The sequence below is a fragment of the Mauremys reevesii genome, linkage group 6 (genome assembly GCF_016161935.1).
Source record: "Mauremys reevesii isolate NIE-2019 linkage group 6, ASM1616193v1, whole genome shotgun sequence".
Classification (NCBI taxonomy): domain Eukaryota; kingdom Metazoa; phylum Chordata; order Testudines; family Geoemydidae; genus Mauremys; species Mauremys reevesii.
Window position 1 is genome coordinate 4,030,776 of NC_052628.1, and position 9,086 is coordinate 4,039,861.

Below are 9,086 nucleotides of genomic sequence, written 5' to 3' on the forward strand. Positions count from 1 at the left end.
TGTCACGAGGCTGCCCGTGGCTGGGACAGGCGAAATGAAGGTCACCTGTAAGAGGCTCCATTGGGGGTCCCAGTGTATTGAAATCTTTTCCCCCAGGAAAAAGTCCCATGCTAATGCTGGGTAACCAACAGCCAGCCGCTCCGCCAAGGCGCTGCCAGAGGCACCAGCCATGTGGGCCCAGTGCCCAGCCAGCAAGTGCTATGGAGGGGCAAGTATGGGGCAGGGTACCAGCTAGCTCTCGTGATTGCTAAGGAACCACTCCCCCGTGTACCCACTGGGCGGCTACTAGCCGAGGGAGGGAGGGAGGGAGTGTGTGTGTGTGTGTGTGTGTGTGCGTGCGCGAGCACACGGAACACGTGGCTCAGGTGATGCACCACGGAGAGCAGCTAGGTGACGTCAACACCCAGTGGGCTGAAAGTATCTGGCAAAAGGTGCCATCCAGCAAGGAAGGATGTGGGCAGTTAACCAGAACCGAGCGCCGGGCTGGTCCGTGAGGGACGGATCCTTGGCGCGGGGCTGCTGCTTTTCGCCTGCGTTGCTGGAGCGCTCACCAGCCGGGCTTTCCCCGGCCTGGCGGAATGGCCTGCAGATAGGAGAGGTAGGGTTGCCAATTTTCTAATTTCACAAAACTGAGCACCCTTGCCCCTCCCTGTTCCCCAAGGCCCCACCCTGCCCCCTTCTCTGAGGCCCTGCCCCCCCACTCCCGCCAGCCCCCCTCCCACCATCACTCGCTCTCCCCCACACTCACTCACTTTCACTGGGCTGGGGCAGGAGTGAGCTGTGGAGGTGGGGCCAGAAATGAGGGGTTCAGGGTGTGGAATAGGGCTCCAGGTTGGGGTGTGGAAGGGGGTGCGGGCTCTGGGGTGGGGCTGGGGCTGAGGGGTTTGGGGTACAGGAGGGAGCTCTGGGCTGGGGCTGAGGGGTTTGGAGTGTGGGAGGGGGCTCTGGGCTGGGGCAGGGGGTTGGGGTGCAGGAGGGCTGTGGGGTGTGGGCTCCAGGATGGGGTGCAGGAGGGGGTGTGAGGTCTGGGAGGGAGTTATGGTGCAGGAGGGGGTTCTGCAGGGGATTCAGGGGGCAGGCTCTGGCTGTGCGGCGCTTACCTCAGGTGGCTCCCGGGCAGCAGCGCAGTGGGGCTAAGGCAGGCTCCCTGCCTGCCCTGGCTCCGTGCTGCTCCTGGAAGTGGCCGGCATGTCCGGCCCCTCAGCAGAGGCACGATCAGGCGGCTCTGCGCGGTGTGTGCTGCCCACGCCTGCAGGCGCTGTTCCCGCAGCTCTCACTGGTTCACAGCCAATGAGAGCTGTGGAGCCGGCACTCCGGGTGGGGGCAGCGTGCAGAGCTTCCCTGGCCACCGCTGTGCCTAGGGGTAGACATGCCGGCTGCTTCTGGGGAGCTGCGCAGAGCCAGGGCAGGCAAGGAGCCTGCCTTAGCCCTGCGCCGCCGATTGGGCTTTTAATGGCCCAGTCGAAAATGGGACACCTGGCAACCCTAAGGAGAGGGGCCTTCCCAGCCCCCCCGAGCCTGGCTGAGGCCCGCAAGCACGAGCATTTAGATGCCTTGTTCATTGGCTCCCCATTCTCTGACCAGGGAGATTCTCAATAGCCAGAGAGAGGGCTCAGCACCCCCCCCCCTTTTAGTTTTAATCCTTGCAATTCTTGATACAGCACAAGCTGCACCCCACAGTTATGGGGAGCAATGCGCCTAAAGCTACAGCTTGGGGGTAGGCTGGGCTCTGTCGGTCTGCAGCCGCGTATGCCCTACAGCCGGATGGGGCCTGTCTGGGCTGCACCGAGTCTGCCAGGGAGACGCTGGAGGGGGCCCGTCCCCAGCCGCACCCGTGCAATCGCGTTGGCGTTTGCTCTGCCTGCCCTGCCCGGGAAGCATGACACTGGGGCCTTGCTGCAGCTCTTCCAGCTCCGGGCTACTCTGGCTGCTGCTGGGAAAAGAAAATACAGAGCAAAGGTATCTCTGCGTGTGACCCATGGTTGCAGGGGGTCTGGCCTCTGGCGGTTCCCGGGGATGGCGCATAAGACTCCAGTGGCTTTTGGTTCACCCCTGCCGGGCGTGGGGCTGACAGTCTTGGCCCCTGTGACATTAAAATGACATTAAATCCCCCACTTTTTTTTTTTAATTTATAAGAGGGGGGTCGCATTCAGAGGCTTGGTGTGTGAACGGGGTCACCTGTACAAAAAGTTTGAGAACCACTGTTCTGGCCCCTGCTCCCAGCACGTCTTTTCCGGACTGGCCAGAAACCTGCCTCTTCACTGAAACAACCATGGCCCCACGATTGTGCCGTGACAGGTGCATGAGTGACGCTAAGCCATGTACTTACTGCTAGGTGGGTGAGTAAACAGGTTGTTAGTAAATTGGCAGTTTCAGAAACTGATGCTCCTCCCAGCTCAGCGAAGCACTGACACACACGCTCACCTTTGGTGCACAAGCGGCCCCAGTGACATCACATGGATTAGGCTGATGCTTAAAGTTGAGCACATGCTTTGCTGAATCAGGGCCCGCACTTCGGGGGGAAATGAATATTGCACTTGGCTGTCAAAAGAAATGACCTTATCTAGCTGTCTGCCACCACAATCAACTCCAGAGTGTCTGCAGTGCAGACACACCTATTCCCCCTCCCCCAGGGAAATACCCTACAATGGAGAGCCCGGCCTCAGGCTGGGAGAAGTCCCTCTGCACGGCGGCTTGTGGCTCAAAACCAGCCGCCTTCTTTCTCGTTCTGAGATGCTGGTGGACCGTCGCCTGGTGCCGAAGAGCATAATGGCAGAGACAACTCAATGCTGAGTAAGGTCCCTCTTCAATAAACCTCCAGCTGTTTTCCTGCCGGCAGGGGAGATTTTGCTGAGGGCTGGATGAATCTGGGCAGGCTCGGCGGTTGGGTCCTGATAGGAACCGAGCAGTTTGCTGAGCGCTCCAAAACACTCACGTTTGCAAAAGGGAGAGCGGCTTGATTGCCACGGTGCCTTTCCAGGCAGGCACGAGAAAGAGAAATAGCATTTTACTCAGCGTAGAAAGTGCCCACGTTTGGGCTTTTCCATCAGGGGTCCAACCAAGCTGCAGTCGGGGCAGGACGTGAGGTCGGTGTTGGAAAATAGCTGGATGCTACTTTTCGCTCTCTGATCCCTGGAGCTGCTGGGGGCCAATTCATCCACCCCAACCTCAGGTATGCCAACTAGTAACAGACCTCCTCTCCCGAGGGCTGTTGTGCCTGCTGGGGGTGGCCACACCCCTTTTCCTTAGCCACGCCCCTTACACCAGGTGCAGGACAAAGAGGCTGGAGCATAGCTCAGGATCTGGCCCAGCAGGCCTAGTCCTGCTGGTGAAGCTGGCGGTGACCAGAGCACTGAGGCAGGCGACCGGAAACACCCAGCCGTGACGTGTGGAGGACACGTGAAGCCAGCCGGGGTCTCGCAGAAGGTTTCATGGGGGGGTGGAGCCTGGCGAGGGGCTTGTTCGCTCCGAACTCACCCCGCTTCCCCGCTCCAGCAGCAATGGGAATTAGCAGGCTTCACGCAGGATCATGTTTTATCGTTAATGTTCCATTACCCAACAACATGCCTTCATCTTTTATTAATGTGTCATTAGTGTGGAAAACAGCTGCTAATTAATTATGCACTAATTATGGATTCACATCCCTAAAAGCCAGGGTGATTTACAATGTCGGCCGGCTCTTCGGGCGGGGACCTGGCAGGGAAAAGGCAGCTCCTAATGGGAAAGCAATTAGAAAAGCGGCTGCCTCTTGGGTCCAGCCAGGCAGACAGATCTAGCTTCGGTGGGGCCAGAGGTTTTGGGCCATACCGGCCGGGCTGAGGAGTACCACACACAGCCGTTGGGTAGAAGAGCGATTCAGCTGTTTAACCAAAGAATGAGCCAGTGAAGGTGATGTGATGATTGGGAAGCAGTTTGCTTGATGCACAGCTATGGTGGGGCCGTCGCACCCGAAGCGCCCCCTTCTGTTGAGGCTAGCCTGTCGCCCAGCATGCCCCTTGGTGGCCCGAGGCAGAATCGCAGTGGCTATCCCTGCCTCAGTTTCCCCTTATGGACTATCAATACGTTAACGAGGTTTGTGCATAGTGAGCAATGCCCCTCCAAGGGCCTAGTTAATTTAACCAAAGACTGAACATGGTTTGCAAAACAGGACTTAACGCCAGCGTTTTAGCTTGGGGGGTGGGGTGAATTAATATTGTCTGGCTGCACCCCCACCTACCCCTTAACCCCGAGTTATCCATCTCCTCTGCCAGGCTCCTTAGCAGTAAGGCCTCTGGAGTGTGGCCGCACCCGGGGAAGGGCTCCCTCTCTGGAGTCCGGGCCCATAGAGGTCAAACCATGGCAGCTCTTCTCTGGAGCAGCATCTCGTTCCTCTGCAGCCTGGCCCACCTGCCGCTGCCTGGGAAGACCGTTTCGCAGGCACCAGGTCTCCCTAGGGCATTGGCCCTCCTAGCTCTGTCCTTTTGGAAACCGTCTTGAGGTTCCCTTTCCTGCTGAGCACCCTACCCGGCTCCCTAAGACGTCCCTCGGCTCAGGAGCTTCCTCCATGTTCTGGGCCCTCCTGCCTGAGCCCTTACAGTGGTTCCTTATCTAACTGCTGCCTAGCCTCTACGTTAGTAACTGCTCACAGGTGGCTGTGGGTGGCACGCTGTCCTTTACAGAGCCTGGCACGGGAGGCTGGGTGCTGGCCACCCTGTGACAAAGGCCAAACCCTACTGCACCGTGAAGGCAGCCCGGGAAGGAGAATGGTAGAGGCCCGGATGCCAAACATCCCGGCAGAGTTACGCACAGCTGTGCATGAATGTTTCTAACGTTGGCAAGTCCCGGCCTTCCGCTTCCCAGAAGGACCCCGTAAAGGGAGGAAGCAGGAATCACAGCGTTCTGAGAGACCAGTGCGTCGTATAACATGAAATCCAGACTGGGTCAGCTGCGCAGAATGGGTCCCCACGGCTTCCCCACCGTCAATCCCGTCCCAGATGCTGCTTTGGGACATTACCAACGTGCCGCGCAGCACCGAAGGAGAGAGGCTGGGGGAGCAGGGGATGCTCAGTAGCAGAAAATGTTTCCTGGCAGCGAGCTCTCACAGGCTGTGGTATCTGCACCCCTAAGGGCGTGGCAGGAGCTCCATCACCTGGAACGAGGCTGATTGGCTAGCCCAGAATGGCTGGTCCATGTCCCGGGTGAGACTCCACGCAAGGTTTCCGTTCTGGGTGAGTGCATCACCGCTGCTCACCTCCCGCCCCAGCCCACAGTGTTTAGGTGCCAGGCTGCAGCAGCCCAAGATCCACCGTAGGCTAGAAGGGGCAGAATCAAATGGCAGATTCATAGATTCCAGGGCCAGAAGGGATCTCTGTGCTCATCTGGCCTCCTATCTAACACAGGCCACAGGACTTCCCTGCCTTAATTCCTGTCCCAGCTAGAACCGATCTGTTAGAAAAACTTCCAAACTTGATTTAAAACTTTCAGTGATGGAGAATCCACCACGCCACTTATATTGTCATCAAATTTGCATCTTGTTTCCAATCTGAATTTGGCTAGCTGTGACTTCCAGCCACTGGATCTCTTTCTCTGCTCGACTGCAGAGCCCATCATTAAATATTTGTTCCCTGCGAAGGTACTTAGAGACTGTGGCAGGTCACCCCTTAACCTTCTCTTTGATAAGCTTCAGTGACTGAGCTCCTTGAGTCTCTCACTCAGACATGCTGTCTGGTCCTTAAGTCATCCTCCTGGCTCTTCTCTGAACTTTGTCCAGTTTCTCAACATCCTTCTGGGATTGTGGGCACCAGAACTGGACCCAGGATTCCAGCAGCGGTCACATCAGTGCCAAAGGCAGAGATAAACTAACCTCCCTGTGCCTACTCAAGATTCCCCCGTTTGGCCAGCCAAGGAGGGCATTAGCTGTTAGGACGGCAGCAGGAGCTGGCTGGTCCAGGCTCGGGTGTACTGTGGTGTGCTGGCCTGAGGCCTGGCTTCGCAGCCCTGATGGGTGATTCCCATTTCTGATGCTGTGACTCACCTCCGTGAATCTCTCCCGCAGGTGAGCACCTTTTGCACGAAGCAAAATGGCCGCGTGTTTCCAGCTGAACATGCTCCCACCCAGGTCCTGCTGCTCCAGGGACGCTTGTTTTGCTTTGTGGTCGGCACAGAAGACACTAGATAAGGATTCTACGGCAAGACCAGATAAATGGCTGGAGCGGCACTGAACACAGTCCATGGGGGAGTACCCAGAGCGTCCGAAGGCAATAGGCAAGGCACAGGCTTAGCCAGAACAAATCAGGCCAGTCTCACTTAACCATCTTCCTTTGCCGGGGTAACAAGGCCGTCGATACAGCCGAGGCCGAGAGCATAGCGCTGCGTATCGTGCCATCAGTGGATAGAGTGCAGTGCCAGGCAGGGAGAGGGGGATGTCTCTTCCTCCAAGTCAGGAAACCTCAGCACTTGGCTGCTGTCTAGGGCTCCAGCCACCCCCCCGAGGTGGGCACCCTGAATGGCTTCACCCCCCTTGAGATAGCAGTGAGCAGGGGAAGCCAAGAATGGGTCTAGACCAGGGCTGGGTGGAAGGAGTGGAGCCGTCGTCCCAAGCTCAACCCTGGTTGGGGGCTGTTTGTAAATGTTTGTCTCCATGCTGCACGTTGGTGCATTTCCTCATGTCCCGCTGGGAAAGGCCGTCCCATGGCAATGGTGGACAGGGAGCTCCTGGGAAAGAGACTGGCTCCCAGAGCAAACAGACAGGGCTCCGTGCATTCAAATACTTTCATATAACCATTCCATCAGCAGCACAATGGATGGAAACAGATTGCGTGCCTGGGTCGGTGAACCCCTTAACTCTGTCCTTCTCCGTGCACCTCTCTCTCCTCCTTCCTCTTAGAGACCCAGCAGGCTCACAGGAGCCCCACTGGGCATTGACGAGTTTGTGTGTCTCTGACCCTCCAGTGGCTGCCAGTCATAGGGATCTGGGTCTTTGGGGCTGGCCGGAGAGCCAGGCATTGGTGGAGCAAGCGGCTGGATACTCACGCCAGCCTGGCGGCTGTTAAAAATAGACAGGGCTGAGCATGGTACCATGGAACTAGGTCTCTGCCCTTGAGACAATCCCCGGGTCCTTTCCAGGCCAACCAGCCATGGTAGGTTCCTTTCTATGAGTCTGTCCTGGCTCGGCCCAACCTACTCCCAGCAAGCAGGCGCTATGAGGATGCTATTCAGCGTTTCTGTGGCGTCTTCCCGCTAAGGATTGCCAAGCGCTCTGCAAGCACACGTGCCTGCCTGAGCCTCACCACGCCACCAGGAGGTAGGCAAACAGAGCCTGGGCATCCCCATGGGACAGATGGAGACAATGGAGGACACAGAGCTTAGGCTGCGTTCACCGAAGGCAACTGCAAAACTCCCCCGGGGCAAGACCACGTCCAGGAAGCTCAGGTGCCCTGGCCAAGGTCGCACAGGGGGTCAGGGGCTGGGCCAGGCCTGTAACCTTGGGGCTATAACAAGAGCCAGTCGCTGGAAGTTAAAGCCAGCCCATGTCCAGTGAGAAATAAGACACAATGGTTTAGCAGGGAGGGCGCTTAACTGCAGCAGCAAGCTCCCAAGGGAAGTGGTGGATTCTCCCGCTCCTGCTGCCTTCAGATCAAGGCCAGCGACCTCTCCGCAAGAGATGCTCTAGTCCAGCGGTTCTCAAACTGTGGGTCGTGACCCCATTTTAATGGGATCACCAGGGCTGGCTTAGACTTGCTGGGCCTGGGGCCGAAGCCGAAGCCCGAGCCCCACCGCCCGGGGCCGAAGCTGAAGGCCGAGCCCCACCGCCCGGGGCCGAAGCCGAAGGCCGAGCCCCACAGCCCGGGGCCGAAGCTGAAGGCCGAGCCCCACAGCCCGGGGCCGAAGCCCGAGCCCCACAGCCCGGGGCCGAAGCTGAAGCCCGAGCCCCTCGCTCCAAAGGGGAAGGAGGATGGCACCGTGAACCGCACGGCACCCGAACACTGAGCAGCTGAACCCCATGTGAGTTGCTCGCCCTCCGGAGGTTGATCTGACTGAGCTGAAGGCACCTAATGAGCAATTAACTGGTTTGTTTTTAATCCCTTTTAAGAAAAAGCTGAGCATTAATTTGGCTTTTGCCACTCTGTTTATCTAATAGCATCTCTGATTGATTCTTGTCTTTAAACCCAGCTCTGCTGTCTGGGCTGCTCAGCGAGACTGTGTGATTGATGGAAAGGAGACAGCCCGAGGGGTGCTAATGCCGCTGCGTGGGCTCGGAAGCAGAGTAATTGGCTCTCTGGTACTGGCTTAGGCACGGAATGAAAGTGTCTCCCGGAAGTCTGGCCTCCTTTCCTTGTCTGTCTGCACGGCTCCCAGGGAAGAGGATGTGCCATGCTAATTGCTGGGAGAATGCAGAGGGCTAATTAAGCCCCACAAAAGCAGAGCAGGAACATCACAAGCCTAATTCAGCCTCATTACAGCAGCGCAGCAGGGAGGAAACATAAAGAGGAAGGTGACAGAAAGGGCTTATCACTGCTTGTGCCGCTCTCCAAAACCCGCCAAAACCCTGAGGGAAACCAGCCCTCTGACGGGTCACAAGGGTCTCAGCGCCTCCCTGGGGATGGCTGACCGTATTCTAGTGTGTTATGTTTTACGGTAGCACGTGGTGGCCCCAGCGCAGACCAGGGCCCCTCTCTGCTGGGCACTGCACGCTCAGGGAATGGCTACACTGGCGCCGGACGATGTAACTTGCAGCTCCGGTGGGCAGACGCGAAGCGTGCTAAAAATAGCAGTGTAGCCATGGCAGCCGACCTGAGTCCAAGCCCATCCAACACGCTGGGCACGTACACGGGCAGCCACCACCCAGGCAGCTGCAGCTACTTCACTAAGTTTAGCGAGCTAGTGCAATCAGAGCAAGGGCAGGTATGTCTACACGGCCCAGACGTTATCCCTCCAGCCCCCGGGCAGATGTACCCGCCCAAAGTGATACGCTGCCCCCGCTCCTAAGAGCCTGCAGCCCCGACCGAGGTTGAGAAAGCATTATTATCTCCTTTCTCCCGATGGGGAATCGAGGCCCGGATTGCTGCCATGACTTGCCCAAGACAGAGCAGGGCAGCGACTCCAGA